The 24,728-nt window shown below is 41.8% G+C and overlaps 1 long non-coding RNA gene across 1 annotated transcript; it reads right to left on the bottom strand.

Moving 5' to 3' along the window:
• Positions 1 to 22,905: 22,905 nt before the first annotated feature.
• On the bottom strand, positions 22,906 to 23,446 carry LOC119315964. Its single transcript, XR_005152816.1, has 2 exons — positions 23,338 to 23,446; positions 22,906 to 23,241 (listed from the first exon to the last, which is right to left on the bottom strand). It is a non-coding gene; the product is annotated as an uncharacterized LOC119315964 (long non-coding RNA).
• Between the last annotated feature and the right edge of the window lie 1,282 nt (positions 23,447 to 24,728).

Below are 24,728 nucleotides of genomic sequence, written 5' to 3'. Positions count from 1 at the left end.
ATCATGTCACTATTTGATTGCATGTGATGTTTATCATGTTTTTGCATCTTATTTGCTTAGAACGATGGTAGTAAATAAGATGAACCCTCATTAAAATTTCAAGAAAGTGTTCTCCCTAACTGTGCACCATTGCGAAAGTTCGTCGTTTTGAAGCACCACGTGATGATCGGGTGTGATAGATTCTTACGTTCGAATAAAACTGGTGTTGACGAGCCTAGCATGTACAGACATGGCCTCGGAACACAGAAGACCGAAAGGTCGAACATGAGTCGTATAGAAGATATGATCAACATGAAGATGTTCATCGATGTTGACTAGTCCGTCTCACGTGATGATCGGACACGGCCTAGTTGACTTGGATCATGTAATCACTTAGATGACTAGAGGGATGTCTATCTGAGTGGGAGTTCATAAGATGAACTTAATTATCCTGAACATAGTCAAAAGGTCTTTGCAAATTATGTCATAGCTCGCGCTTCAGTTCTACTGTTTAGATATGTTCCTAGAGAAAATTTAGTTGAAAGATGATAGTAGCAATTATGCGGACTAGGTCCGTAAACTGAGGATTGTCCTCATTGCTTCATAGACGGCTTATGTCCTTAATGCACCGCTCAGTGTGATGAGCCTCGAATGTCGTCTGTGGATGTTGCGAACATCTGACATACACATTTTGATAACTACGTGATAGTTCAGTGCGTAATGCTAAATGGTTTAGAATTGAGGCACCAAAGACGTTTTTGAAACATCACAGAGCATATGAGATGTTCCAAGGACTGAAATTGGGATTTCAGGCTCGTGCCCACGTCAAGAGGTATAAGACCTCCGACGATTTTTCTTAACCTGCAAACTAAGGGAGAAAAGCTCAATTGTTGAGCTTGTGCTCAGATTGTCTGAGTACAACAATCATTTGAATCGAGTGGGAGTTGATCTTCCAGATGAGATAGTGATGTTTCTCCGAAGTCATTACCACCAAGCTGCTAGAGCTTCGTGATGAACTATAATATATCGGGGACATATATGATGATCCTTGAGATATTCGCGATGTTTGACACCACAAAAGTAGAAATCAAGAAGGAGCATCAATTGTTGATGGTTGGTGAAACCACTAGTTTCAAGAAGGGCAAGGGCAAAAAGGGATACTTCATGAAATGGCAAATCAGCTGCTGCTCTGGTATTAGATACCGGTTCGGTTGCTAATTGTTAGTAAACTTGAAATAAAAGGCTGCGGAGTAAACGGAGACTAGCTAAAGGTGAGCTGGCAATATGTGTTGGAAGTTTTTCCAAGCTTGATGTGATCAAGCATCGCACGCTCCCTCTACCATCGAGATTGGTGTTTGCGTTGAGCATAGACATGATTGGATTATGTCTATCGCAATACGGTTATTCATTTAAGGAGAATAATGGTTACTTTGTTTATTTGAATAATACCTTCAATGGTCTTGCACCTAAAATGAATGGTTTATTGAATCTCGATCGTAGTGATACACATGTTCATGCCAAAAGACATAAGATAGTAATGATAGTACCACCTACTTGTGGCACTGCCACGTAAGTCATATCGGTATAAAACGCATGAAGAAGCTCCATGTTGATGGATCTTTGGGCTCACTCGTTTTGAAAAGTTTGAGACATGCGAACCATGTCTATTGGTGTATATGCATGAAGAAACTTCATGCAAATGGACCGTTTGGACTCACTTGATTTTGAATCAATTGAGACATGCAAATCATACCACATGGGCAAGATGACTGAAAGCCTCGTTTTTAGTAAAATGGAACTAGAAAGCAACTTGTTGGAAGTAATACATTTTGATGTGTGCAGTCCAATGAGTGCTGAGGCGTGTAGTGGACATCATTATGTTCTTACTTCACAGATGATTTGAGTAGATGTTGAGTATATTTACTTGATGAATCACGAGTCTGAATTATTGAAAGGTTCAAGTAATTTCAGGGTGAAGTTGAAAGATCGTCGTGACAAGAGGATAAAATATCTATGATATGATCATAGAGATGAATATCTGAATTACGAGTTTGGCATAGAATTAAGACATTGTGGAAATTGTTTCACAACTAATACAGCCTGAAACACCATAGTATGATGGTGTGTCCGAACATCATAACTGCACCCTATTGGATATGATGCATACCATGATGTCTCTTATCTAATTACCACGATAGTTTATGGGCATTAGAGACAACCACATTCACTTTAAATAGGGCACCACGTAATTCCGGTGAGATGACACCGTATGAACTATGGTTTAGAGAAACCTAAACTGTCATTTCTTAAAAGTTTGGGGCTGCGATGCTTATGTGGAAAAGTTTCAGGCCGATAAGCTCGAACCCAAAGCGGATAAATGCATCTTCATAGGACACCCAAAACAGTTGGGTATACCTCCCATCTCAGATCCGAAAGCAATAAGGGATTGTTTCTAGAATCGGGTCCTTTCTCGAGGAAAAGTTTCTCTCGAAAGAATTGAGTGGGAGGATGGTGGAGACTTGATGAGGTTATTGAACCGTCTCTTCAACTAGTGTGTGGAAGGGCACAGGGAGTTGTTCCTGTGGCACCTACACCAATTGAAGTGGAAGCTTATGATAGTGATCATGAAACTTCAGATCAAGTCACAACGAAACCTCGTGGGATGACAAGGATGCGTACTACTTCAGAGTGGTACATAATCCTGTCTTGGAAGTCATGTTGCTAGACAACAATGAACCTACGAGCTATGGAGAAGCGATGGTGGGCCTGGATTCCAAAATGGCTCGAGGCCATATAATCCGAGAGAGGATCCATATATGAAAACAAAGTGTAGACTTTGGAAGAACTACTTGATGGTCGTAAGGCTGTTAGGTACATATGGATTTTTAAAAGGAAGACGGACAATGATGGTAAGTATCACCATTAAGAAATCTCGACTATGAAATCTCACAGATGGATGTCAAAACAAGTTTTCTTACCAAGTTTTCATAAGAAAAGTTGTATGTGATACAATAGAAGGTTTTGTCAATCCTGAAAGATGCTAACAAGTATGCAAAGCTCCAGCAATCCTTCTAGGGACTGGAGTAAGCATCTCGAAGTTGGAATGTATGCTTTGATGAGATGATCAAAGATTTTGGGTGTATGCAAAGTTTATGAGAAACTTGTGTTTCCAAAGAAGTGAGTGGGAGCACTATAGAATTTCTAATGAATATATGTTGTTGACATATTGTTGATCAGAAATGACGTAGAATTTCTGGAAAGCATATAGGGTTATTTGGAAAGTGTTTCTCAATGGAAAGCTTGGATTAAGCTACTTGAACATTGAGCATCAAGATCTATAAGGATAGATCAAAACGCTTAATGGTACTTTCAAATGAGCACATACCTTGACATGATCTTGAAGGTGTTCAAGATGGATCAGTCAAAGAAGGAGTTCTTGCCTGAGTTGTAAGGTATGAAGTTAAGACTTAAAGCTCGACCACGGCAGAAGAAAGAGGAAGGACGAAGGTCATCCCCTATGCTTTTGTCATAGGCTCTATACGGTATGCCATGCTGAGTACCACACCTGATGTGTGCCTTGCCACATATCTGGCAAGAGGGTACAAAGGTAATCTAGGAGTAGATCACCAGATAGCGGTCTAAATTATCCTTAGAGGAATAAGGATATGTTTCTCGGTTATGGAGGTGATAAAGAGTTCGACGTAAAGAGTTACGTCGATGCAAGCTTAACACCTATCCGGATAGCTCTGAGTAGAGATACCGGATACGTATAATGGAGCAACAATTTAGAATAGCTCCAAGTAGAACAATTATTTGAAATGGCTCCAAATGTATCATAGTAGGTGCATCTACAAGATGACATAGAAATTTGCAAAGTACATACGGATCTGAATGTTGCAGACCCATTGACTGAAACCTCTCTCACAAGCATAACATGATCAAACCCAGAACTCTTTGGGTGTTAGTCACATGGGGATGTGACCTTGAGTGTTAATCACATATCGATGTGAACTGGATTATTGACTCTAGTGCAAGTGGGAGACTGTTGGAAATATGCCCTAGAGGCAATAATAAATTGGTTATTATTATATTTCCTTGTTCATGATAATCGTTTATTATCCATGCTAGAATTGTATTGATAGGAAACTCAGATACATGTGTGGATACATAGACAACACCATGTCCCTAGTAAGCCTCTAGTTGACTAGCTCGTTGATCAATAGATGGTTATGGTTTCCTGAGCATGGACATTGGATGTCATTGATAACGGGATCACATCATTAGGAGAATGATGTGATGGACAAGACCCAATCCTAAGCCTAGCACAAGATCATGTAGTTCGTATGCTAAAGCTTTTCTAATGTCAAGTATCATTTCCTTAGACCATGAGATTGTGCAACTCCCGGATACCGTAGGAGTGCTTTGGGTGTGCCAAACGTCACAACGTAACTGGGTGGCTATAAAGGTACACTACAGGTATCTCCGAAAGTGTCTGTTGGGTCGGCACGAATCGAGACTGGGATTTGTCACTCTGTGTAAATGGAGAGGTATCTCTGGGCCCACTCGATAGGACATCATCATAATGTGCACAATGTGATCAAGGAGTTGATCACGGGATGATGTGTTACGGAACGAGTAAAGAGACTTGCCGGTAACGAGATTGAACAAGGTATCGGGATACCGACGATCGAATCTCGGGCAAGTATCGTACCGATAGACAAAGGGAATTGTATACGGGATTGATTAAGTCCTTGACATCGTGGTTCATCTGATGAGATCATCGTGGAGCATGTGGGAGCCAGCATGGGTATCCAGGTCCCACTGTTGGTTATTGACCGGAGAGTTGTCTCGGCCATGTCTGCATGACTCCCGAACCCGTAGGGTCTACACACTTAAGATTCGATGACGCTAGGGTTATAGGGAAAGTATGTACGCGGTTACCGAATGTTGTTCGGAGTCCCGGATGAGATCCCGGACGTCACGAGGAGTTCCGGAATGATCCGGAGGTAAAGATTGATATATAGGAAGTATGGTTTTGGCCACCGAAAGTGTTCCGGGCATCACCGGTAGTGTACCGGGACCACCGGAGGGGTCCGGGGGTCCACCAGGTGGGGCCACCAGCCCCGGAGGCCTACATGGGCCAATAGTGGGAAGGGACCAGCCCCTAGGTGGGCTAGGGCGTCTTCCACCAAGGCCCAAGGCGCCTCCCATAGGGGAAGGGGGCAAACCCTATAGCAGATGGGCCCTAAGGCCCACCCTAGGTGCGCCTCCCCCTCTCCCCCTTGTGGCCGCCACCCTAGATGGGATCTAGGGCTGCCGCACCCCTTGGGGTGGGAACCCAAGGTGGGGGCGCAGCCCTCCCTCTCCCCCTATATATAGTGGAGGCAAAGGGGCAGCCCAACATGTGATTTAATCTCCCTGTTGGCGCAGCCCTACCCCTCTTCCTCCTCGTCTCTCGTAGTGCTTGGCGAAGCCCTGCTAGAGTCCCGCGCTCCTCCACCACCACCATGCCATCGTGCTGCTGTTGGATGGAGTCTTCCCCAACCTCTCCTTCTCCCCTTGCTGGATCAAGGCGTAGGAGACGTCACTGGGCTGTACGTGTGTTGAACACGGAGGTGCCGTCCGTTTGGCACTAGGATCATCGGTGATTTGGATCACGACGAGTACAACTCCATCAACCCCGTTCACTTGAACGCTTCCGCTTAGCGATCTACAAGGGTATGTAGATGCACTCTCCTTCCCTCGTTGCTAGATTACTCCATAGATTGATCTTGGTGATGCGTAGAAAATTTTGAATTTCTGCTACGTTCCCCAATAGTGGCATCATGAGCTAGGTCTATGCGTAGTTTCTATGCACGAGTAGAACACAAGTTGTTGTGGGCGTCGATTTTGTCAATTTGCTTGCCGTTACTAGTCTTATCTTGATTCGGCGGCATCGTGGGATGAAGCGGCCCGGACCGACCTTACACGTACTCTTACGTGAGACTGGTTCCACCGACTGACATGCACTAGTTGCATAAGGTGGCTAGCGGGTGTCTGTCTCTCCCACTTTAGTCGGATCAGATTCGATGAAAAGGGTACTTATGAAGGGTAAATAGAAATTGGCATATCACGTTGTGGTTTTCACGTAGGTAAGAAACGTTCTTGCTAGAAACCTATAGCAGCCACGTAAAAACTTGCAACAACAATTAGAGGGCGTCTAACTTGTTTTTGCAGCAAGTGTTTTGTGATGTGATATGGCCAAAGGATGTGATGAATGATATATGTGATGTATGAGATGATCATGTTCTTGTAATAGGAATCACGACTTGCATGTCGATGAGTATGACAACCGGCAGGAGCCATAGGAGTTGTCTTAATTTATTTATGACCTGCGTGTCAATATAAACGTCATGTAATTACTTTACTTTATTGCTAACCGTTATCTGTAGTAGTAGAAGTAATAGTTGGCGAGACAACTTCATGAAGACACGATGATGGAGATCATGATGATGGAGATCATGGTGTCATGCCGGTGATGATGATGATCATGGAGCCCCGAAGATGGAGATCAAAAGGAGCAAAGTGATGATGGCCATATCATGTCACTATTTGATTGCATGTGATGTTTATCATGTTTTACATCTTATTTGCTTAGAACGACGGTAGCTTAAATAAGATGATCGCTCACTAAAATTTCAAGAAAGGTGTACCCCCTAACTGTGCACCATTGCGAAGGTTCGTTGTTTCGAAGCACCACGTGATGATCGGGTGTGATAGATTCTAACGTTCGAATACAACGGGTGTTGACGAGCCTAGCATGTACAGACATGGCCTCGGGACACATGCGAAACACTTAGGTTGACTTGACGAGCCTAGCATGTACAAACATGGCCTCGAAACACGGAAGACCAAAAGGTCGAACATGAGTCGTATAGAAGATACAATCAACATGAAGATGTTCACCGATGATGACTAGTCCGTCTCACGTGATGATCGGACATGGCCTAGTTGACTCGGATCATGTAATCACTTATATGACTAGAGGGATGTCTATCTGAGTGGGAGTTCATAAGATGAACTTAATTATCCTGAACATAGTCAAAAGGTCTTCACAAATTATGTCGTGGCTTGCGCTTCAGTTCTACTGTTTAGATATGTTCCTAGAGAAAATTTAGTTTAAAGTTGATAGTAGAAATTATGCGGACTAGGTCCATAAATTGAGGATTGTCCTCATTGCATCATAGAAGGCTTATGTCCTTAATGCACCGCTCATTGTGCTGAACCTCGAACGTCATCCGTGGATGTTGCGAACATCTGACATACACATTTTGATAACTACGTGATAGTTCAGTTAAACGGTTTAGAGTTGAGGCACCGAAGATGTTTTGAAACGTCGCGAAACATATGAGATGTTTTGAGGGCTGAAATTGGGATTTCAGGCTCGTGCCCACGTCAAGAGGTATAAGACCTCCGACGATTTTCTTAGCCTGCAAACTAAGGGAGAAAAGCTCAATTGTTGAGCTTGTGCTCAGATTGTCTGAGTACAACAATCATTTGAATCGAGTGGGAGTTGATCTTCCAGATGAGATAGTGATGTTTCTCCGAAGTCATTACCACCAAGCTGCTAGAGCTTCGTGATGAACTATAATATATCAGGGACATATATGATGATCCTTGAGATATTCGCGATGTTTGACACCACAAAAGTAGAAATCAAGAAGGAGCATCAACTGTTGATGGTTGGTGAAACCACTAGTTTCAAGAAGGGCAAGGGCAAAAAGGGATACTTCATGAAATGGCAAATCAGCTGCTGCTCTGGTGAAGAAACCCAAGGTTGAACCAAACCCGAGACTAAGTGCTTCTGTAATAAGGGGAACAGCCACTGGAGCAGAATTACCCTAGATACTTGGTAGATGAGAAGGCTGGCAAGGTCGATAGAAGTATATTGGATATACATTGTGTTAATGTGTACTTTACTAGTACTCCTAGTAGCACCATGGTATTAGATACCGGTTCGGTTGCTAAGTGTTAGTAACTCGAAACAAAAGGCTACGGAATAAACGGAGACTAGCTAAAAGGTGAGATGACGATATGTGTTGGAAGTATTTCCAAGGTTGCTCTAATATCGTACGCTCCCTCTACCATCGAGATTGGTATTAAAACCTAAATAATTGTTATTTGGTGTTTGCGTTGAGCATAGACATGATTGGATTATGTCTGTCGCGATATGGTTATTCATTTAAGGAGAATAATGGTTACTCTGTTTATTTGAATAATACCATCCCGATCGTAGTGATACACATTTTCATGCCAAAGGTATAAGATAGTAATGATAGTACCACACAAATGTGGCACTGCAATTTGAGTCATATTGGTATAAAACGCATGAAGAAGCTCCATGTTGATGGATCTTTGGACTCACTCATTTTTGAAAGGATTGAGACATGCGAACCATGTTTGTTGGTAGATATGCATGAAGAAACTCTATACAGATGGATCGTTTGGACTCACTTGATTTTGAATCACTTGAGACATGCAAATCATACCACATGGGCAGGATGACTGAAAAGCCTCGTTTTCAGTAAGATGTAACAAGAAAGCAACTTGTTGGAAGTAATACATCTTGATGTGCGCAGTCCAATGAGTGCTGAGGCGTGTAGTGGATATCGTTATGTTCTTACTTCACAGATGATTTGAGTAGATCTTGAGTATATTTACTTGATGAATCACGAGTCTGAATTATTGAAAGGTTCAAGTAATTTCAGGGTGAAGTTGAAAGATCGTCGTTACAAGAGGATAAAAGATCTATGATATGATCATAGAGATGGATATCTGAATTACGAGTTTCGCACAGAATTAAGACATTGTGGAAATTTTTTCACAACTAATACAGCCTGGAACACCATAGTGTGATGGTGTGTCCGAACATCAACTGCACCCTATTGGATATGATGCATACCATGATGTCTCTTATTGAATTACCACGATAGTTTATGGGTTAGGCATTAGAGACAACCACATTCACTTTAAATAGGGCACCACGTAATTCCGATCAGATGACACCGTATGAACTATGGTTTAGAGAAACCTAAGCTGTCATTTCTTAAAAGTTTGGGGTTGCGACGCTTATGTGGAAAAGTTTCAGGCCGATAAGCTCGAACCCAAAGCGGATAAATGCATCTTCATAGGACACCCAAAATAGTTGGGTATACCTCCTGTCTCAGATCCGAAAGCAATAAGGGATTGTTTCTAGAATCGGGTCCTTTCTCGAGGAAAAGTTTCTCTCGAAAGAATTGAGTGGGAGGATGGTGGAGACTTGATGAGGTTATTGAACCGTCTCTTCAACTAGTGTGTGGTGGGGAACAGGGAGTTGTTTCTGTGGCACCTACACCAATTGAAGTGGAAGCTTATGATAGTGATCATGAAACTTCAGATCAAGTCACTACCAAACCTCGTGGGATGACAAGGATGTGTACTACTTCAGAGTGGTACGTAATCTTGTCTTGGAAGTCATGTTGCTAGACAACAATGAACCTACGAGCTATGGAGAAGCGATGGTGGGCCTGGATTCCAAAATGGCTCGAGGCCATATAATCCGAGAGAGGATCCATATATGAAAACAAAGTGTAGACTTTGGAAGAACTACTTGATGGTCGTAAGGCTGTTAGGTACATATGGATTTTTAAAAGGAAGACAGACAATGATGGTAAGTGTCACCATTGAGAAAGCTTGACTTGTCGTTAAGATGTTCCGACAAGTTCAAGGAGTTGACTATGATGAGACTTTCTCACACATAGCGATGCTAAAAGTCTGTTGGAATTATGTTAGCAGTTACTGCATTATTTATGAAATCATGCAGATAGGATGTCAAAACATCGTTTCCTCGACGATTTTTTTGGGGGAAAGGTTGTATGAGATACAACCAGAAGGTTTTGTCAATCCTGGAAAAATGCTAACAAGTATGCAAAGCTCCAGCAATCCTTCTAAGGACTGGAGTAAGCATCTCGGAGTTGGAATGTATGCTTTGATGAGATGATCAAATATTTTGGGTTTATACATAGTTTATGAGAAACTTGTATTTCCAAAGAAGTGAGTGGGAGCACTATAGAATTTCTGATGAATATATGTTGTTGACATATTGTTGATCAGAAATGACGTAGGATTTCTGGAAAGCATATACGGTTATTTGGAAAGTGTTTTTCAATGGAAAGCCTGGATTAAGCTACTTGAACATTGAGCATCAAGATCTATAAGGATAGATCAAAACGCTTAATGGTACTTTCAAATGAGCACATACCTTGACATGATCTTGAAGGTGTTCAAGATGGATCAGTCAAAGAAGGAGTTCTTGCCTGAGTTGTAAGGTATGAAGTTAAGACTTAAAGCTCGACCACGGCAGAATAGAGAGAAAGGACGAAGGTCGTCCCCTATGCTTAGACATAGGCTCCATAGTATGCTATGCTGTGTACCGCACCTGATGTGTGCCTTGCCACATATCTGGCAAGAGGGTACAAAGGTAATCTAGGAGTAGATCACTAGATAGCGGTCTAAATTATCCTTAGAGGAATAAGGATATGTTTCTCGGTTATGGAGGTGATAAAGAGTTCGACGTAAAGAGTTACGTCGATGCAAGCTTAACACCTATCCGGATAGCTCTGAGTAGAGATACCGGATACGTATAATGGAGCAACAATTTAGAATAGCTCCAAGTAGAACAGTTATTTGAAATGGATCCAAATATAGCGTAGTAGTTGCATCTACAAGATGACATAGAAATTTGCGGAGTACATACGGATCTGAATGTTGCAGACCCGTTGACTGAAACCTCTCTCACAAGCATAATATGATCAAACCCAGAACTCATTGAGTGTTAATCACATAGTGATGTGAACTAGATTATTGACTCTAGTAAACTCTTTGGATGCTAGTCACATGGCGATGTGACCCGTGATCACATGGCAATGCGAACTAGATTATTGACTCTAGTGCAAGTGGGAGACTGTTGGAAATATGCCCTAGAGGCAATAATAAATTGATTATTATTATATTTCCTTGTTCATGATAATCATTTATTATCCATGCTAGAATTGTATTGATAGGAAACTCAGATGCATGTGTGGATACATAGACAACACCATGTCTCTAGTAAGCCTCTAGTTGACTACCTCGTTGATCAATAGATGGTTACGGTTTCCTGACCATGGACATTGGATGTCGTTGATAATGGGATCACATCATTAGGAGAATGATGTGATGGACATGACCCAATCCTAAGCCTAGCACAAGATCATGTAGTTCGTATGCTAAAGCTTTTCTAATGTCAAGTATCATTTCCTTAGACCATGAGATTGTGCAACTCCCGGATACCGTAGGAGTGCTTTGGGTGTGCCAAACGTCACAACGTAACTGGGTGGCTATAAAGGTACACTACAGGTATCTCCGAAAGTGTCTGTTGGGTTGGCACGAATCGAGACTAGGATTTGTCACTCCGTGTAAACGGAGAGGTATCTCTGGGCCCACTCAATAGGACATCATCATAATGTGCACAATGTGATCAAGGAGTTGATCACGGGATGATGTGTTACGAAACGAGTAAAGAGACTTGCCGGTAATGAGATTGAACAAGGTATCGGGATACCGACGATCGAATCTCGGGCAAGTATCGTACCGCTAGACAAAGGGAATTGTATACGGGATTGATTAAGTCCTTGACATCGTGGTTCATCCGATGAGATCATCGTGGAACATGTGGGAACCAACATGGGTATCCAGATCCCGCTTTTGGTTATTGACCGGAGGACATCTCGGTCATGTCTGCATGGTTCCCGAACTCGTAGGGTCTACACACTTAAGGTTCGATGACGCTAGGGTTATAAAGGAAGTTTGTATGTGGTTACCGAATGTTGTTCGGAGTCCCGGATGAGATCCCGGACGTCATGAGGAGTTCCGGAATGGTCCGGAGGTAAAGATTTATATATGGGAAGTCCTGTTTTGGTCACCGGAAAAGTTTCGGATTTTATCGGTAACGTACCGGGACCACCAGGAGGGTCCCGGGGGTCCACCAAGTGGGGCCACCGGCCCCGGAGGGCTGCATGGGCCAAGTGTGGGAGGGGACCAACCCCAGGTGGGCTGGTGCGCCCCCCACAAGGGCCCAAGGTGCCTAGGGTTTGGGGAGGGGGTGCCCCACCTAGCTTGGGGGGCAAGTTTCCCCTCTCCCCCCCTTGGCCGCCCCACCAGATGGGATCTGGGCTGGCCGCCGCCCCTAGGGTGGAACCCTAGGTCGGGGCGCAGCCCCCCCCCCTCCCCCTATATATAGTGGAGGCAAAGGAGCAGCCCATAGATGAGTTTTTGACCTCTCCCTAGTGCAGCCCTACCTCTCTTTCTCCTCATATCTCGCGGTGCTTGGAGAAGCCCTGCTGGATCACCACGCTCCTCCACCACCACCACGCCGTTGTGTTGCTGCTGGATGGAGTCTTCCTCAACCTCTCCCCCTCTCCTTTCTGGATCAAGGCATGGAAGATGTCACCGGGCTGTACGTGTGTTGAACACGGAGGTGCTGTCCGTTCGACACTAGGATCATCGGTGATTTGGATCACGACGAGTACGACTCCATCAACCCCGTTCACTTGAACGCTTCCGCTTAGCGATCTACAAGGGTATGTAGATGCACTCTCCTTCCGACGTTGCTAGATTACTCCATAGATTGATCTTGGTGACACGTAAGAAAATTTTGAATTTCTGCTACGTTCCCCAACAGTTTTTATATTTTCAGATTACAAAAACCTATATCTACCATCCATATTGCACTTGTATCACCATCTCTTCGCCGAACTAGTGCACCTATACAATTTACCATTGTATTGGGTGTGTTGGGGACACACGAGACTCTTTGTTATTTGGTTGCAGGGTTGCTTGAGAGAGACCATCTTCATCCCGCGCCTCCCACGGATTGATAAACCTTAGGTCATCCACTTGAGGGAAATTTGATACTGTCCTACAAACCTCTGCACTTGGAGGGCCAACAACGTCTACAAGAAGAAGGTTGTGTAGTAGACATCAATATTCGTCTAGGGATATCCTTCTCTATAGGGAATGGGAAGGGGACCCTATTCTAGTTGGACCCATGGGTGGGTACCGAGACACTAAGGGTTTCCTTTCCTGGATTGTTCTCAATATGCACGGACCCGCTGCTAATTGTCTCCGCGGCTTCCACATCTGGGCAATGGGACATCTGGTTCCGTCGTTCATTTGGGCAAGCGGCGATCGAAGAGTGGGCTAGACTGCGGGCAACCCTACCACCGGTGCTACAAGACTATTTGGACACCGTGTCCTGGCGGCTCTCACCGACGGGGGAGCTCTCGGTGAACACGACATCTTAGGCACTGTGTCAGGCGCCCACCATCCCCTGGATCTCCTCGTGTGGAAGGCCCCTTTGCCCTTGAAGATTAATATTTTTGTGTGGCAACCACTATAAGATCGCATCTCTTCGGGGACCAAGGTGCTTAAGCGGCATGGCCCCGGGGATGGCATGTGCCCCTTATGTGCGGTACCGGAGATTAGGACTCACATCCTATTCTCATGTACGACGGCACGGGTCCTATGGACCTTCGTTCGCGAAGCACTAGGGCCCGACTGGGAGGCCCTGGACCTCGCGAAGTTCCTCCAGACCAGGGTTATCCATCCTAGGTGACATCGCCGCTTATTTTGGCTTATTTATGCGGCGATGTCATGGACTCTTTGGACGTCACGTAATAAAATGGTGATTGAGCGGGTCTTTCCGAGGCAGGCGTGTGACTCTTTCTTCAAATTCCTTGCTTTTCTGTAGCACTGGCACCCACTCTCTGCACTTCTGGATACAGCGCGTCGACTATCATCTTCGTAGGGCCACTTGGCGGCAGCCACTAGGTGGCTTTTCCCCTCTCATTTCTCTCCTGTCTTTTGGGCATGATTGTGTTGTTGCCCCAGCCGTTGTTCGTGATTTGGAGAGTGGATGTTGGTTGTATGGATCGTTGCTTTATCTATAGAGCGGGGCGAAAGCCTATTTCGAGTGTGGCGAGGAAGGCCATTGGTCCAGGAATAGCTTTGCCGTTTGTGCAATACAGTCCAATTCAGTTATAGAAAGGAAAGCAGGGGATACAAGGCACTCACTGCATCAATTTACCCTTCACCTATTGCATAATGAGGAACCTAGCCGTAGTAGAAAAGCGAACTCTCCAGAAATTGTATTTTAGATGTATAACATAGAGCTTGATCCGTCTGAGGAAATGTTTAGAGGATAACAACAAAGCAACAGTGTTCCTTCATTTTCCATGCTAGTTGTGTTTGGTCCTGCTATGTTCCGGCGACATTTGGGTATGCAATATAAATTTGCACTAATGTAGAAACATCATGAAAGATGAAATCTGGCAGTAGGGCACGTACCATTGGCTTGCTGGACTTGAAACACTCGCCCGATGTAAGATCAAACTCCATGGTGTTGTCTGCCTGATAGTGATGCGCCTGTTAATTAGGCTGCCGAAGTTGGCCCCTCAAATTGCACGCAAGTAGGCATACACGACAACCATCCTAAATCCATAAGCGCATCATCTCGTGGGTTATTAGAATAACAGGGCTGGTTCTTGGAGCAAGGCATGCAGCAATACAATAGAGAGATTTTGGTAACGAGAGGGTGCGTTGTGTAAGTGTAACCATGTGTCGTAGCTATGCATATGTGTGGTACTCGGGTCAGGTCTCTTCTTCATTTTGGTGCATGGGGTTGGAGTCAGAGAAATAGTAAGAATTTTCAAATATGTGTGGTACGTCGCGTGAATGCGCCAAGATCTTTGTTCTTACCTTGAGCATATTCCACGCTCATTTTGCAAATGCACCCGTCAGATGCATGAAGCATGCATATAGTCTGATGTCGCAACTAAGGGCATCTCTAACGCCAATCCTCAAACCGTTCACAATCGTTCGGACGGCACGGTCAGGACGTGTTTTGCTATTCAACGCGGTTCTGTATCGGTCCGCTTGGTGGTTTGGACAAACTTTTTTCCACAAACCAGAGACAAAGTGGGAGAGAGGGGGGCTTTGCTGGTGTCGGGCCGCTGCCACGTCCGCTCCTGACTACCCTGGCCCACCAAAAACCTTCCCCCTCGTCTTCGTGCGTTTGTGTTCGCGTTTGCGCCAGCTGCCCGCATTCATGTTGTTGTAGAGCGGCCGCTCTGCATTGACGTTGGTCTAGAGTAGACACGGCCTCTCACTGATGCTGGCATTGAAGCACCACGTCAACGGAGAACGCCGCCGGCGCCGTGTCCCTGGTTTCTGCACCTGTTCAATGCTGGAGAGACATATACTGTACGGGACGGTATGAATTTCTACCACACTGTTCAATGCCCGTATGCCGCCATTAGTGATGGACCATCCACGTCCACCGGCATCGGTGACGGGCAGGTTGCGGACTCCTTTGAGGACGAGTACGACATGGGAGGCGGCAGGGCGTTTTATCCCACGTTGGCCGGTCTGTCTCCCATGTTACTCTTTCTCGTCATAGACCGCACCTTTACTTCACAGGTCTTAAACCCCGCCGCCGCTCATGGAATACAAAGAAAATGGAAGACAGGTGCCGCTGTAGGATAGGTTTAGGGTCCGGCTGCTTATTTTTAATAAAAAATGCCTGAATTGTAATGAATGTGCTTCGGTTTATATGAAAATCTGTCGTGTTTGCATGAATTTCGGTCGTTCTATTCAAATGCGGTTTGAAATGTATGCGGACAGTGTTGGATGGCCGGCTCCTGCATCCGTGCCCACGGACCCCCCCCCCCTCCCCCCCATCCGTGAACGGATGCGGGAGCGAATTTGCAGGTAACATTGGGGATGCCCTAAGGCCCGTCAACTGATACCTCCCTGTTCGCGGACGGATGTGAGAGGAAATTTGCAGGTCAGTATTAGAGATGCCCTAAGGCCCGTCAACTCATACCTCGAAGGCATGGGAAGGGAGAAGTTAGGGGCAGCTTGCCAACTCCTATTTGACGCCTCCCTGGGCCGGCCCAGCTTACTTCTTTTTCTTCCTGTTTTAAACTTGCAAAAAGCTATGGCAAAAGAGAATCGAACCCACAACCCACAAACTGGCGCCCCTGCCTCGCTCGGCCGGCCCAGCTTACTTCTTTTTCTTCCTGTTTTAAACTTGCAAAAAGCTTAGTAACCAACCAGGCCAACGCACCTCTGCTGAATACTTACATATTTTTTCTTCTTTTCTTGTGTCCCAAACCGGTTTTATTCTTTTTCTATTTCCTTTTTCTTTCTTGTTCCATTTTCCTTTTACATTCTTTAAATTCGCTGAACTTTTTTCAAAATTGATGAACTTTTTTCATAATCTATGAACTTTTCTCAACTTTGATCATTTTTCTCAAAATCAACTTTTTTTGAATTGGTGATTTTTTTTCCAATTCTATGAGCTTTTTTAAAAATTCGATGATTTTTTTTCAAAATCGATGAACATTATTGAAGTTCGCCGTGATCAATTTTGAATTTAATGTTTTTTAGTTTTTTTCCCTAAAAGTCAACCGCATTCGATCAAACTTGATTGAGCGACTAAGGGAACCAAGCGAGTGCTCGCTCCTCGTTGGGCCGACCCATAAAGGAGGGCGTGTGAGGGCCAGCTACACTCCATAGCGCTTAAGGCACTGGGCAGGAGCTCTTGTCTCGCTTATACCAAGATCTAGCGTGCTCTCGCGTCAGGCGCCTACCTAAATGGGCCGTCCTGGGCGTGAGGGAGGCCACGACATCATTTTTTCCATGTTTTTTGTTTTCTTTTACTTTTTTTATACTTACAAATATTCGAAATAAGTATATTACCAAAAACACTTTACATAAAACATTTGAAAAATATTAAATGTGTATTAAGAAAATGTTTGTCATGTATACGGAAAAAGTATACAACAAACATACAATATGTGTGAAAAATGTTGATCATGTATATAAAAATGTTAATCAAGCATTTATTTATTTTGTTAAACAATTATTTGAAAAATGTTAGATGTGTATAGAAAAATGTTGACCATGTATTCATTTTTTTCAAACTTATATTTAAAAAATGTTAATCAAGCAATTGACAGTGTTAAAATGTGTATAGAAAGAAATGTTGACAAGGTATTAAAAAATGTTAATCTTGCATTTGCAAAATGTAAGAAAGTATTAAGAAAATGTTTAAAATTGGTATGTAAAAAATATTGACCATATATTAAAAAATATAACCAAACATTTAAAAAATGTTAAATCTGTATACAAAAAAATGTTTTTCACTTTATAAAAAATACAATGTGTGTGAAAAAAGTTGATTATGCATTTAGAAAATTTAACCAAGCATTTGAAAATGTGTTAAACAAATATTTGAAAATGTTAATCAAGCATTTGAAAAATGTTAAATGTGTATACATTTTTTACCATGTATTAAAAATGTTAATGTTTTATTTGAAAAATGTTAATCAAGCATTTGCAAATGTGTATTGAAAAAATGTTGACCATGTATTCATAAAATGTTAGTCTTGTATTTGAAAAATCTTAATCAAGCATTTGAAAAGTGTTAAAAATGTGTATTGGAAAAATGTTGACCATGTGCAGAAAAATGTTAAACGCCTGTTAAAAAATGTTCTTGAAATATACGAAATATCTAGAACATAAAAAAATGAAGAATGAAAAAAAAGTAGTGAAAACCAAAAGGGAAAGAAAGAAAGCAAAGAAAAAAGGAAACAAAGAAGAAAACCGAAGAAACAAATGCAAAAATGGAAAATAGTAAAAATCCGAAAAAGAAACAAAGAAGACAAAAAACAAATGCATTTATAAAATTGTTCTCATTTAAAAAAAATGTTTGGCATATTTTTGTTCAAAATTTTCAGAACTTTTCAAATAATCACTGGGATTTCAAAATATGTCGCGGTTTAAAAAAAGAATAGATAAATCCCGAACGTTCGGAATTTAAGCATGTCATCCCGAACGTTTTTTGATGGGAACTTTAGTTGCTGCGAGGTGGCAACTTTAGTTATTAACACATGGCAACTTCGTTCCAGTTCAATTTTTTGTCAGAAAATTGCAATGTTTGTCAACATCGCCTTAACTAAAGTTGCCATGAAAAGAGTTCGGATTAGCATGCTTAAATTTCGAACGTTCGGAACTTATTGAGGTCCTTAAAATATATTCTTGTTTTCAATTTTTTGTTCACGTTTTCAAAAATATTCACGTTTCAATTTTTTTTGGTATTTTCAAAAAAAATCTCCTTTTTAGAATTTGTTCCAAAATTTAAAAATATGTTCATGATTTTAAAAGCGTTCCCATTTGAATTTTATTCACAAATTCAAAAAAAAATCATGTTTACGAAAAAAGTTTGGAAATTCCAAAATGTGTTCGCCATTCCAGAAAATTGTTCGTAAGTTCAGAAAATAACTCATATTTTGGAATATTGTTCGGGGTTCTTTTGAAATAGTGTTAGCTTCCGATACAGCAGCCGAGCAAGCGCAAAGTTTGGGCTTGGCCCATCTAATGAGAGCATTGGCTACCGCTATTAGTTTTGGGCAGTGATATGTTCCAAACGTTTATATCTATAGGATAGATCTGAATGATCAAACCCGCAGTACTTCGCGAGACCTAGTGTGCAAACGACCAAACCGAGCGATCCATTGAGTGGTTAACTCTGTCCTATTTTCCTCCTTTTTTAGACAAAAATGAACACAATAGCATTACTTCTCTCCTAATTGTTGCATGCATGCATGTAGGACAAACATGCTGATGTCAATAAAAATTCCATCGAATTCAAAAATTCAAAATGTTTTGTAGCTCTAACCATCGTTTTGATTGAAAAACCATTTTCACATAAAAGATCCGTCGCGGCGAGATCTTCAGAACTAGATCCCATGTTGCTATGTTTCAATAACTCTTTTTTCGGGTCAAAAGTTACCAGTCCCAGGCTGAGTAAGTTATCACGTCTGTGTAACTAAGTTAACATCTTGTTTATATATAAACTACCGAGGCATAAAAATGGTCCTCCAACTTTCTCCTGGCGTGGAAATGATCTAGAGGACAAAAAAATTGATGCCATCCTAGTTCCCCTATTTCAAAACTTCAAAATGTTTTGTAGCTCAAATCGTCGGTCCGATCGAAAAATCGTTTTCACGTAAAAAAATCCGTCATGACGAGTCGAAACTAGAACCCATGTTGATATGTTCTGACGAATTTTTTCGGATCAAAAGTTACCACGGCTGGGCAACATAATTTATCACACATGTGCTACATATGTTACCATGTTGTTTACACAAATATTACCGGAAATAAAACCGGTTTCTCTAACCTTCTTATTATGCCTGGTCCAAGTTACCACGTTGTTTCTTGGTGAGTTATCATGTATACAATGCGTATAGTACCAAGCTATTTGCACGAAAGTTATCAGGGGTGTGTTTTTAAACAACCCCTTCGAGTCAAAGTTACCGTGGTGTTTGTGCGTGAGTTATCAGCTCTGTTATGTGTATATTACCATGCTATTTATACAGAATTTACTGGATGTGTTTTGAACTTCTTTTGCACCGGTCATAAGTTACCAAGTTGGTTATGCGTAAGTCAGGTCAATGATTAGTATATTACCATGTTATTTACATAGAAGTTACCGGGGCATATTTCAACTTTCAACAATTTTTTCCCCTGGGTTAACAAGTTATCACGATGTTTGTACCTAAGTTATTAGGTCTACGGTGCATATATATTACCATGTTATTTTCATAGAAGTTACTAGGGGTATGGTTTCAACAACTGTTTTTCTCTCCGGGTCAAAGTTACTGCGCTATTTGTCCATAAGTAACCACATCCACGTTGTGTATATTACCATGTTATTTAGGCAGAAGATACTGGTGGTATGGTTTCAACAACTATTTTTTCTCCATGTCAAAGTTTGATGTTTGTCCGTAAGTTATCATGCCCGATGTGTGTATATTACCATGCTATTTAGGTAGAAGTTGTCGGGGCATGGATCCCACGGCTTTTTCACCCTGTTCAAAAAGTAAACACGGTATTCGTATGTGAATTATCAACTCTATGGTGCATACATCAGCGTATTATTTACACAAAAGTTATCGGGGAATATTTTTAACTATGTTGTGCGTATATTACCGTCTTACTTACACATGAGTTACTGAGGGTGTTTGTCAACAACTTATCTCCGGGTCAAAAAATTATCACACTTTGAACGACTAAGTTATCAGCTCTGTTGTGCGTATATTACCATGTTATTTGCGTGAAAGTCATCGTGGTATGTCTTCAAAAACTTCTCCTCTCAGGTCAAGAAGTTACCGCGATGTTTGTGCGTGAGTTACCAACCCTGTTGTGTGTGCATTACCGTGCTATTTAACACAGAAGTTACCAAGGTATTTTTCAACAAATTTTTCCCTGGATGAAAGTTCCTGCGGTGTTTGTATGCAAGTTATCGGGTCGGTGATGTTTGTGCGTGAGTTACCAGCCCTATTGTGTGTGTATTACCGTGCTATTTAACACAGAAGTTACCGGGATATGTTTTCAACAACTCTTTTCCCTCTGAATCAAAAGTTATCACGGTGTTTGTACGTAAGTTAGCAGCTTCATGTGTGTAAATCATCTTGTTGTTACACACAAGTTATCGGTTGGTATGTTTTCAACAACCCCCCCCCCCCTCTCTTTTAGGTAGAAAGTTACCGAGGTGGTCATACACAGGTTATTAGTTCCACTGTGTGAAAATTATCAGGGTTTTGTCTTCAACAAATTCCAATCTCCCTCTCCCTCGTCCGCACATTCTACATAAGACAAACATTGGCCATCAGATACATATTTAACATCGTTCGTACGTGTTACAAAACGACGTGGTTTGAAAATTAGCTTTCTCGATACTAGTAATATTTTTTAGTTTTTCTTGTATTAAAAAGGACAGTGTTCATATAAAATGTACACATAAGCTACTTAGTTGGTCAGAATATTCAGGTTTGAATACTATGCACCATGCACACAGGTGAGATCTTTTTTTTCTAGCCGGAGATCAGAAGGTACAAAAACGAAACTAAACAAAATTTAATCACAAAATCATGATAGCTCAGGTATAAGTAGAGGGTTCGAATCCTAGCTAGGGAAAAGGAAACATATGTGTGACTGACAAATTAGTGGTCGAAAAAAGGAAACGGTCGCCCTCAACTACAAGTATTTCGGTACGGAGGGAGTATAAGAAAGGACGTTGATAACGCCCACATGTGTGGTGGGAGCAACACCCGCCATATAACACATAGATTGCGCCACGTTACCGCATCAATGCAAATGGAAATCTTTTCGGATTTTCAATTTTTAAAATGTTTTATCTCTTAAAATGAAAAATCCGGTTGAAGATCCGTTTTCACCATTAAATCCATCGCGACGAGATCTTCGAAACTAGATCTCATATCAATATGTTTTAACGATATTTTTTTTTGTTAATAATTGCCATTTCTATTACACATGAATTGCCATGGTGTTTACATTGAAGTTGCCATGATATGTTTCAGCTATTTTTTCTTTTACTCTGAAAGTAATTTTTGACATATTATAAAATGGGAATTAAGAAACTAGACTTGTCATGAAGCATAAACTAAGATTGTCATGTTACATGCACTTAAAATTGCCATGGTTCATACAAAAAATAATTTTCATGGTCAAAGTACTGAAATTGCCATGTTCAAAATACCAAAATTGCCATAATCTATAAACTAAAATTGCCACATGACAACTTTAGTGTAAACACTTCGGCAACTATAGTGTAAACATCATGGTAACTTTTGGCAAAAAAATCGTCGAAACATATCAATATGGTATCTAGTTTTGAAGATCTCGTCGAGATGGATTTAATGATGAAAACAGATTTTTAATTGGATTTTTTAATTAGGAGATAAAACAATTTTAAGCCAAAAACCAAAAAAATTCCCGCTAATGTCATCTGTTTTGACATGGTAAAATGAATGATAATGGAGACGTTTAGGCCATGTTGCTTCATACCGCACGTGTGAGCGTTATCATTTGGGTAAGAAAATTGCCAAAAAAAGAAAACTACCTGGTCGAAAAAAAGGAAACGGTTGGGAAAAAGGAAACTGAGAAATTGAATAGAAAAAGGAAACATAATTATATGCGCAGGCTAATTAGTATTTCGGTACGGAGGGAGTAAAAGAAAATGGTCGGAAAAAAAGGAAACTGCCTGGTCGAAAAAAGGAAACAGTTGGGAAAAAGAAAACTGAGAAATTAAATAGAAAAAGGAAATATAATAATATGCGCAGACTAATTAGTTACCGAAATAAAAGAAAATTGCGAAAAAAAGGAAACTGGCGGCGTGCGTAGCGAGCGCATCCAACGGCGATCACGTAGTTCGGGTCTAATGCTAAAATCCTCGTGTAAGGAAGTTACAAATTCCCATTACTTTTTAATACTTGTGATGCATATCTACCACCAGATCTCTTTGGTCGTTGTGGTAGCAGCAAGCGGGCTTGAGCAGGTAGGCGTGCGTTTGAATCCCAGCTACCGCGAACGAACTTTTTTGATTTTTTACCAATGCATTCGCAGCGCACCGCAATGGGCCGGCCCAGTCGGGCGCACCCTATGCTATAGGGCATATGCATTTGCCGCAGAATGCGTCACATACGAGCTCTTGTGTGCAGAGCTGTTAAAAAAGGTACATCTCATGAACTTGCAGAGCACTCTCCAACCGAGCTGGTACCATGTCTAGTCATTCGTCCAAATAGCCAAACCAGTGTTTAAGCATTGTATTCCATAAACCAAATTATCTTTTTTGCAGGGGACCAAATTATCTTCTTATAGTACTAGACTAGAAGCACATGGGTATCCGTTTCTATTTCTTCCCTTTCCAATATATATAATATTTTTGTAGAGGTACGTGTAAACATCACATAACTCACCTCATAACCTCAAATAATTCAATAAGCAAGTCCAAATTCATCATTCTTCATATGACTTATCAGTGAACAACCTTGTTGTTACACCATTTATGATATCTGTTGCATTATTCAATTCAACATGACATCCCATCCTATCTAAATCAGGGTTCATTTGTTGATTGTCGTGGAGGCCAGTTTGTGCAGTACGTACACTTGCACCCCTCGGTAACACACTCGCCTTCTGTGTCGTACCCTATACATTCGACGCATGCCTTATGACAAGTTTGCTTATCACATGGCTTTGGCGATGGCTGAATAATGTTTGACATACAGGAGATGGGATCAATGCCAATGCCCGCCGACGCCTCCATTATCACATCTACAAAATCCCAACATGAGGAAGAGACGATCACAACATGATCATTATTTATTGGGCGAGGTTTCCAAGAAACATATTACATGAATAAATGAGTACCTGATGATAGCACGAGGAAGGCGATGGGTAGGAGCAACATTTGGGTACACCTCATCTTAGCTAGTTGTTGAGTTGAAGGAAAGACTTGCTGATAGTTGCCTGATCTGTGAGCTCTGAAGGAGAACCAACATAATGGACAAGCCTTTTTATATTGGATTTGCCGCATTAAAGTACTATTTATCAAATTAATGCCCTATATAGATAATCATGTAGCATGCAGATATACATTCTCATCAATGCACACAATTTATCGTACACACTAGTAATTAATGTAGAGGTACGTCATGGACACCAAAAAAATACCATAAGAAACAGAAACGTTTGGCGTAAATTTCTGGAGATAGTGGTTGTGTTACTCTTTTTTATTAGAAGGATGCTTGTTTGATAGCTCTAATGTCCAGTGTCAGTTTCTATTTCTTTGCATATTTTTTTGTTTTATAAAAAAATCATACCAAATGAAGTCCAAAATGTGATAAAAATTTATGGTGATATTTTTGAAAGATAAGAGACCAGAAGATCCACGCGGACGCCACAAGCTTGCATGGTGCACCCCAGGGTGTCAGGAGTGTTGTCTAAGCTTGTGGGCCCCTCATAACTCCCCATGGCGTGATTCCAACGCTAAAAATTCTATAAATTGAGAAACCCCCGCAAGTTAATCTAGATGAGTTTTTATGCCGCCGCAAGCCTCTGTTCTGAAGCGATCTCATCCGAAGCCCTGTTCCGGCACCCTGACGAAGGGGAGAAGTCATCATCGGAGTCCATCTTCATCATCTCCGGTGCCTCCATGACGAGGAGGGAGTAGTTCACCCTCGGGGCAGAGGGTATGTACCAATAGCTATGTGTTTGATCTCTCTCTCTCTCGTGTTCTTAATTTCGCATGATCTTGATGTATTATGAGCTTTGTTAATATAGTTGGATCATACGAAGTTCTTCCCCTTTATCTCTTTTGTGGTGAGTTGAGTATTACTCCTCGACGTCTTTTTGTTATCAGATTGAATACTCTGGATTTAAAATCACTTGATGTATGTCTTGCTTGTGGATACACGTGGTGACAATGGGGTAATCTATTAAGATCACTTGATGTATGTTTTGGTAAACAACTTGTGGATTCTCGTGATGACATTGGGGTAACCTAGGCATAAGGGTTGATACACATTTTCATCCTACTTTCTTCGATAAGTGTGCAGAAATTTATGAATGTATCATTGTGGCGTCACTATTTCTATGTGCCGCACCATGGAGTACGAAACTAATCAGGGAGGCCACATGGTGGACCGGGTGGTGATTTTTTGCATTACGATTGTTTTCTTAAAGAGGACACCACTCTTTGGGGGTGTGTGTGCTGTGGAGGACGGATAAGCCAACGAACGCTCGCTATCCATGTCCTTTCT

The sequence above is a fragment of the Triticum dicoccoides genome, chromosome 6A, assembly GCF_002162155.2.
Source record: "Triticum dicoccoides isolate Atlit2015 ecotype Zavitan chromosome 6A, WEW_v2.0, whole genome shotgun sequence".
Lineage (NCBI taxonomy): Eukaryota > Viridiplantae > Streptophyta > Magnoliopsida > Poales > Poaceae > Triticum > Triticum dicoccoides.
This window is presented reverse-complemented; position numbering and strand designations above follow the sequence as displayed.